Raw genomic sequence first — 8,875 nt, forward strand, 5'->3', positions numbered from 1 at the left:
CAGAGAAGCGCCTTGCTCAAGGTCACCGTCATCACTCCCCCCCCCGCCCCCCACCAGCTCTTGGCCCATAGACAAATCCACATATCCACACCTGAAGTCTCCGCAGAGGTTCCCCATAGCTGGGTGGAACCGGGTTGAGGGTGACAGATGAGTCTCTTTTAGGCAGTATACAGCTAGTGCAAACACCTTCCTCTAACCTGGAAACTCCCGTCTCAGTCCTGCTCCCCGTGAGTTCCAGCCCTGTGTGTCCAGAGGAGATGAGATCATCGTGAAGGGTTGCTTGGCTTTAGTCAACAAAGAGAGCCCATCTGATACTCGTGGATTCATCTGTCACAGGACACAGCAGATACATGGTTTCCACCTCCTGAATGCTTTCTGTGTGCCAGGTGTTGAATTTTATATAACTATGCCAATCACGTTGTGAGTCAGGCATAGTTATCCCCATTTTACAGATGAGGAAACTGAGGCGTTGAGTTTAGGTTGGTTTGGCTTCAGACTCTGTGACATGCTTCCCTTATGTGCCTGATGGCTTCCCCGTGAGTGTGGCCATCTGGGGGTACTGCAGAGGTGGAGGAGAATATAAATGCTTCTGGTAACTTTAAAATAAATAGTGGAGCTGTTTGTACTGCCCATCCCTAACTTTCTCTTCTTTAGAAGTCCTTTCCTGTTTCCTCTCTATCCTCAATACAAATATTCAACCTGGAGACATGAAATTAATTATATTTCCATTCTAGAGCTGACATCATGGAAACAGAGACTTCATCCTTTCACTAATTGGTATATTGACTTCAGTTGCTGCCAGGCTCATAGACTAGGAACTAAGAAGTGGAGGGCATGGCCTTGTGCTCCAGGATCCAGTTGGAAACAGAACAGTGAAGGAAATACAAACCCTTGCCCAGACCGTTCCCGGGCAGGAAGGCAGGGTTCCTCATGGATGACCTGCTGAAGGTGGCCCCATCTGCTTCTTGAAGACTGTGAGGAACGAACTTGGTGGAGGGTGGCTTCCTGATGTAGCTTGGCTGTGTGTAGGCTCCTGGGCGGTGCTGTTGATCCCGGGATGAGGGTGCATTGTAGTTGCTTGGGCCACAACTCTTCTGTGTACCGCCGGGACACGTGTGCTCCCAGTCCTGAGTCTGGTATTTTCACCAGGAGATTTGGAAGTTAGGGAGGCATTGCCGAACACTGTCATGGTAGTTGGTTCTCTCTCTAAGGAATAAGCAGTGCTAGTCAGAAAATGGCATGGCTTAGCCCTGTTTTGGACTTCCTATGTGAGGCAGCATGCCCTTCCGTGGCTATCTGAAAGCTATCTCCTCCTTCAGCCGGCTTCTCTTTTCTCGTTAACTTTTGTTCAATAGAGCTCACTTTCCAGGTGGTCCCCTTATTACAGTCTTTGGTTAAATCTCTATGTTGTATCGATTTCTTGTCTATTTCTATTTCATTCAGCATTTTGAATGTGCTTTAAAAACAAATTTACGAGTTTGGTCTTGACTGTTTACTGTTGTGGAAACAACTTGTCATACCTTGGACTTACTTTTGAATGCATTGCTCTTAAGCGATTAGCCATCCACAGTATAAAAACAAAGAATCATGCCTGATTTCTTCACCCTATTCGGAGGTAAGTTTTTAAAAAATAATAGTTATTATGAAATAGATTGCTTTGTAGGGGATTTGGAAGTTACTGAAAGGTACAGAAACCAGTCACCCATAATCTCACAGCCTCTAGATAACACTAAATAGTTTTGTTCTTTTTTTGTTAACATTAAAAAAAAGAATTGAATTACAGCACAATTGTGTTTACTACCATTTTCACTGTACATTTACCTTAAGCATTTTTCCATTCATTAAATCTTACTTGGAAACAAGTTTCTATCCTAATGATTCATTCTTTTATTTCCATTTTTTGGGCTGCTATAAGTAATGCTGATGAATAGTTGCATAGAAAAGGCCTTATGTATATTTCTTTCTGTGTGTGTGTGGGTTTTCTTGAGTATCCGTTTGTGGAAGGGGTATTAGAGTGTGATTAAAATGTAAGACCCACCAGGCTGGGTTTCTGCATGTTTGTTCAAAATGCCGGGCACCTAGTAGGTACTCAGTTTGTGATTGTTGAATGAAGCAACGTTTGAAAGTTATAATGCTGACATAAGCCCTCGAGGTTTATGCAGGGGTCTCCCATTATCACTTGGACTGAGTATTATTTCCCTTCATCACTGACATTGAATGTTACTTTCAAAGCCCTTGTTAAATAAATTTATAATACATTGTTTTAACCTGCACTATTGACTGCTTTAGACTTGAATATTTTTTATTTTGTATTTGTGTTCTGTGAATTTTCTCTGTACTTTATTCATTTACCTGTTGTGGCATAGAGAGGTATTTAAATCTTTATGTATTATAAAGATAGCAACCGTTTTTCTATTTGTTGTGTTTTCTTCCTTCCAGAGGAATTTCTTTTAAATTTTACATAATTCGGAAAGTTTTTGGTAATTTTGATTAGCAGGATCTGCCATTTGTTCTTTTAACAATTTTTTATTGCATTCATGCTTATGGCGTGTTACTTTTTTTTTGGTGTGTTACATTTTTATCTTAATGCACTATTTTATTATTGGCCATTTCTAGGTGAATATTTATACTTTGGGAGTGGTTTAGTATATTATAAACAAATATTTAAATGTTTGGAGAGTGCAGCCCCTAGGCCTCCTGCATCAACATCATTTGGGGATGTGGGGTGCTTGTTAAGAATTTAGATGCCTAAGGCTCACCCTTAACCTCTAAAGTAGACTCTTCGGTGGCAGTGCCTAAAATCTTCATTTAACCAGTTCACAGCTCATTTTTAGGCACTGAGCATTGGAACCACTGATCCAGATACTGTAAACCCAGAAACTGAAAATCAACAGTATTTTGAAGATGTAGCAGTCCTTCCTTATCTTCAGGGGATGTGGTCCAGGACCCTCAGTGGTTGCCTGAAACTTTGGGTGGTATTGAACCCCATATATACCATGGTTTTTTCCTATATGTACCTGCCTGCAATAAAATTTAATTTAAAAATGAGGCACAGTAAGAGATTAACAACAATAATTAATAACAAAATTGAACAGTTCTAACAGTCTGTGTTAAGAAAACCTGAATATGCTGTATCTCAAAATACCTCAAAATATTGCAAAATATTTTCAGACTACAGTTGACCTCTGGTATCCGAGACCTTGGATGAGGGGGACTACTGTATACCATTTGATATCTTGCAATTGTCTTTTCACTGTTAGAACAGTTGATTTAAAATAATTATGTTGAGGCCAGGTGCGGTGGCTCACAGCTGTAATTCCAACACTTCTGGAGGCTGAGGTGCATGGATCACCTGAGGTCAGGAATTCGAGACCAGCCCGGCCAACATGGTGAAACTCTGTCTCTACTAAAAGTACAAAAATTAGCTGGGTGTGGTTGCGGGCACTTGTAATTCCAGCTACTCGGGAGGCTGAGGCAGGAGAATCACTTGAACCTGGGAGGCAGAGGTTGCAGTGAGCTGAGATTGCGCCACTGCACTCCAGCCTGGGTGACAGAGCGAGACCCTGTATCAAAAAAGTAAGAACAATAACATGTCGAAACCATTTTTTGTTGCGTGTTTTTGCTTGGGTTTGTTTGGGTCAAGAGTGAAAGGGTGCAGAGGACCGCATTTTCAGTGCTCACTCCTGCCCATTTGGGAACAGCTGCTGCAGTCCCTGTCAGGAAGTGCCTCACTTAATCCTGAAAACAGAACCCAGCCAGGGACTTGTTAAAAGCCACTAGGGACCTGGAAGCCACAGGTTTTTCTATCAGTGCCCTGAATGACAGAGGCAGCTAATTCCCGTCATTATAATGACACGAGGTTGATTTTCCCAGATAGGAAGACACTGTTCTAACTGATGTAATTTGTTTTCAAGTTGTGACCACCCACCTTTCATCTGGAGCTCACAATGCTGTGATTTCTTTTTCTTGTTCTTAGGCAGCAGGATTTGTTGAAAGGTGAGTCAGAAAACCTGGGTGTGTGCGTTTCTGCCCATAACTTTGTGACTATAGACAAATTACCTTGTTCTGGGTTTCCTCCTCAGTGTAAGAAAGGGTTAATGAGATTAGCACTAATCTCATTAACCCTCTAGCTCCTTGTAGCTCATTTCTCCCTGTAGCTCCTACATGTCAAGTCAGTATCTTGGATGTCTTGGAATGCACTTATAAGCAGTATCTGCCCCTTTTCTGTTGGGTTGTTGTGAGTGTCATTTCTCTTTGCCTAGTAGATGTTCTAGGCCAATGACCTGCTGAAGGCAGCTCACTCTCACCATTGCAGATGGCTTTTCTGTTTAAAAACGCCCTTTATTCTTCCCTCTTGCATCCACATAATCAGGACACATACTTTGCTTTCTCTTATTCTTTCTCTTTTTCTCTTTCTTTTTCCATCTCCTTTGATAGCTTCAGGCAATTCCTTCTCATTAGTGAAAATCTCATCTTGTGGTCCCCACACTCAGCATCATCACTGCTGGTAGCTTGTTAGAAAATGCAGACTCTCGGGGCCCACCCCGGACCTTCTGAATCAGAATCTGCATCTAACAAGATCTCCCTGACCATTTTGCACACACGATTGAAGTTTGAGAAGCACTGGGCCAAGAGCTAAAGTGCCTCCTGTTCCAGCCTGCTGGGAATAGGTACTGTTGGAACATTGAAGGCTGTCAGCCTGGACTAACTCTGGAACTCTCCAAATCTCCAGAGATCTTGAGAGACACCTGCTTTTGGGACTGAGTCTGTGTGAATAGTGTGCAAGAGCTATATTTCATTTGACCAGGCAACTAGATTAGAATGGTCTCCTAGACCTGCTGTTTTCAATCATTGTGAGCATTTGACTGGTTGTTAAAACATTAAAATAAGGTTGGGTGCAGTGGCCCACGCTTGTAATCCCAGCATTTTGGGAGGCCAAGGCAGGCAGATCACCTGAGGTTGGGAGTTTGAGACCAGCCTGACCAACATAGAGAAACCCTGTCTCTACTAAAAATACAAAATTAGCAGGGCATGGTGGCACATGCCTGTAATCCCAACTACTCAGGAGGCTGAGGCAGGAGAATCGCTTGAACCCAGGAGGCAGAGGTTGTGGTGAACCAAGATGGTGCCACTGCACTCCAGCCTGGGCAGCAAGAATGAAACTGTTTCAAACAAACAAAAAACAAAAAACAAACACTGAGATACAGGCTGGGCACAGTGGCTCACGCCTGTAATCTTAGCACTTTGGGAGGCTGAGGCAGGCAGATCACTTGAGGCCAGGAGTTTGAGACCAGCCTGGCCAACATGGTGAAACCTTGTCTCTACTAAAAATAGCTCGGCATGGTGGTGAGTGCCTGTAATCCCAGCTACTCGGGAGGCTGAGGTTTGAACCCCGGAGGCAGAGGTTGCAATTAGCTGAGATCGTGCCACTGCACTCCAGCCTGGGTGACAGAGTGATACTGTCCCAAAACACAAAACCAAACCACTGAGGTACTATCATAGCAGTTGGTAAATAGCTGCTGTACTGAATATCCCTTGCTCCCCACCCCCGAGTACCCTGGGCCTCCCTGCCCTCTTTCAGGACTCTTCTCCCAAGGACCACTGCTGCACTCTACCTCACTGAGATCCAGCGACTGAATGGTTAATGCTCAGTGCGACAGACGCCTCAAGGACTCTGCTTTAGTTTTTTGGCTGAAGACCATTCTGGCAGATGTGAGGTGCTATCTCATTGTGGTTTTAATTTGCATTTCCCTAATGATTAGGGATGCTGAGCAATTTTTCTTTACCTGTTGACCATTTATGTGCCTCTTCTGAGAAATGTCTGTTCAGATCCTTTGCCCATGAAATTAGAATAGCTTCCTTTCCGACTATGAGTACCTGTGCTCCACTGCTGTTAACTGTGTTGACTATCACTGGTACATTCATTCACTTTTTAAATTTATCCCAGATCCAGTATTTAAAAAAAAAAAGTTAGGCTGGGCGCGGTGGCTCACACCTGTAATCCTAGCACGTTGGAAGCCCGAGGCAGGAGGATTGCTTGAGCTCAGGAATTTAAAACCAGCCCAGGCACCATAATGAGACCTTGTCTCTACAAAAAATACAAAAATTAGCTGGGGATGGTGGCATGCACCTGTAGTCTCAGCTACTCGGGAGGCTGAGGCAGGAGGATTGCCGGAGCCCAGCAGGTTGAGGCTGCAGTGAGCTGGGATTGTGCCACTACCCGCCAGCCTGGGCGACAGGCTCAAAAAAAAGGTGGATTAAATGTTGCACTTGATGATGGTTGAAGTCATAGATGTGGAAGACATGAGTGAGCGGGGAGCATGGAGAGTTAGGAGAGAAGGCGGCCAAGGACAGAAACCCCGGAAACTGGCATTAAGGAGAGGGAAAGAGAAAGAGGAAGACACAAAGGAAACTGACCATCATGACAAAGGAGTGTTGTGAGAGCCGGGAGCAGGGAGAGAGTTTTCATCTAGGTAAGTGATCCGTCATGTCAGATGCTGCTATACCGAACTCTTTCTTGAAGGATGGGATGAGGGCCAACTGATCAGAATCCCCTGGGATACCTGGTAATAACCCGAACTCATGGTCTTGCAAGAGCTACTGAAACAGGTGATGCCTGAGGATTTGTATTTTTGAAATGTCCCACAGGCTCTTTAGGTTATTCTTAGGCATGGTGAGGTTTGAGTTACTCCCTATCACTTAATGGTGGTGGGGGGGCGGGGGGAGTTGGTGGAAGTTTTAAAAACATGTTATAGACTTGTTTGTGTTTGTAGACTTCAAGAAAGAGTCAGTAAATAAAAATACAGTGGTTGGACCAGGCACGGTGGCTCATGCCTGTAATTTCAGCACTTTGGGAGGCCGAGGCAGGCAGATTACTTGAGGTCAGGAGTTTGAGACCAGCCTGGCCAACATGGTGAAACCCTGCCTCAACTAAAAATATAAAAATTAGCCAAGTGTGGTGGCGCGCACCTGTAATCCTAGCTACTCGAGAGGCTGAGGCATGAGAATTGCTTCAACCTGGGAGGCAGAGGCTGCAGCGAGCTGATTGTGCCACTGCACTCCAGCCTCGGTGACAGAGCAAGACTCTGTCTCAGAAAGAAAACCAAAAAACAGTGTTTGAAAATTTAAGAAAATAGATGGAGGAACTGATGGTTAATTCACCAAAAGTGAGGAAGTTCATGTGGGCAGTGAGGACCACCCTAAGAAGAGTTGGGAAGAAGTAATACTGGCAGAAGGACTCAGAGGGACTGGTGGAGGCTGGGAGTGAGGTCTAAGGTAGCGGGGGATATTGCCAGGGACCCTGCCAAGTGATTTTTGTCCTCTAGCACTGGACATTCCAGTGTGTCTGGGAAAGGTTAGCCATTGGCCTGAGCCAGGGCTGGGGAATCACAGGGCAGGTGTGAAGAAACAAAGGGGATTGAAGGAGCTGGCAAGAGGTGGTCTGGGTGAGGTAGTGTGGGGTCTGGTCTGGATGAGGAAGGGAGGGAACCATGGATGGAGCATTGGGAAAGGGACTGGGAGGAGGGGGTGCAGCTGAGCTTCCAGGGCAGGTGTTGGGAGAGAGGTGGGAGAGGCGGAAGGTGTTGGAGTGTCATTGTGCCAAGTCTCAGAAGTGGATCATCTCTGGTTTTGGTCATGGGTGAGGACCAGGGTTGGGTGTAGCAGTGGGAATGAGTTGTTGCAGTGGAGCATGGAGGAAGGCTTTGGGGTGAATAACTTCTGTGGATGTTGAACTTGCCAGGAGTGAAGAAGAAAGGAGGTGGGCCGGGCACCGGCTCCTCAGTGAGTGAAGGAAAACTCCCAGAGGACTGTGTGTGGGAGGGGAGAAGTCCCTCCTGAATCTGTCCACTGTGCCGTCGCCTCACTCACTGCCCTCATTCAAGCTCCCAGCCTCTTTTCTCCAGGTGACTGTTGTGGCATCTACTCTACTCTCGCTCCCTGAAGTTCATCCTCCACCTTCAGCCAGAAGGAACTGCTAGGAACAGGTCACGTCACTTCCTCCTTGCTTGACTGTCTGCAGTGGCTTCCATAGTTTTCATTACACTCCACGTCTGAGTCGAAGCCTGTGCGCTCAGATAGCAAGTGTACAGGGTGGAGTGGGAGTCTGGGATGTGGGAAAATGGGCATGGTAGGTGCAGAATATTCCACATATTGGTACTGAAAGGGGCCAAGATCTTTTCAGCAAGAGAAGTGAAGTAATGTGATTCGGAGGCTGAGTTTTGCCCTCTCGAGGTTGAGGTCCAGCTGCGAGATAGTCTCTCAATGCTAGGGGGTGGGTTTTGTTGTGGCAGATGGCCGCTGACTGGGTAGGACCCAGCCCCTCGGAGGGCCAGCTTCTGCAGCTTCTGCAGCATGAAGGGTGCTGTGTGTGTGCAGGAGTGAAATAAAGTAGGAAGAGGGAGTGGTAAGGTAGAGGCCATCCGTGCAGGTGAGGGCTAGGGAGAAGCCGATCTGGGGTGGGGTTGGAAAGGGAGGCAGAGAGGGCAGGAATGAAGTCTCCTGGGGGCTTGGAAGGGCTGGGATCTGGGGCAAGAGTGGAGGGTTCGTTTGAGAGAGGAGGAAAACAGAAGGAGAAACAGGTGGCTTGTCTGGGACAGAGACGCATGGGGGAGTGAGGGACTATTCGTGGAGGGTGGGAGGCGAGCAGATCTGGAGAGAGGACAGCAGCGTGGGGGGATTGGGAGCTTGAGAAAACACAACTGGCTTCCAGAGGAGAGTGAGGAGGGAGTAGGGAAAGAGTTGCCAGGCCATGGCAAGGGCCCAGTTAAAGTTGGAAGGCCAGTCTTGGTCACAGTCCAGGTGGATGCTCTGCTTCTCCCTCCAGCAACCTGGGTGGCCCAGAGCCTTGTTGGAAGATAGGAAAGTCAGGCTGCAG

Source organism: Aotus nancymaae, unplaced genomic scaffold, assembly GCF_030222135.1.
Source record: "Aotus nancymaae isolate 86718 unplaced genomic scaffold, 86718_ANA_hifiasm-v0.15.2.pri h1tg000002l, whole genome shotgun sequence".
Lineage (NCBI taxonomy): Eukaryota > Metazoa > Chordata > Mammalia > Primates > Aotidae > Aotus > Aotus nancymaae.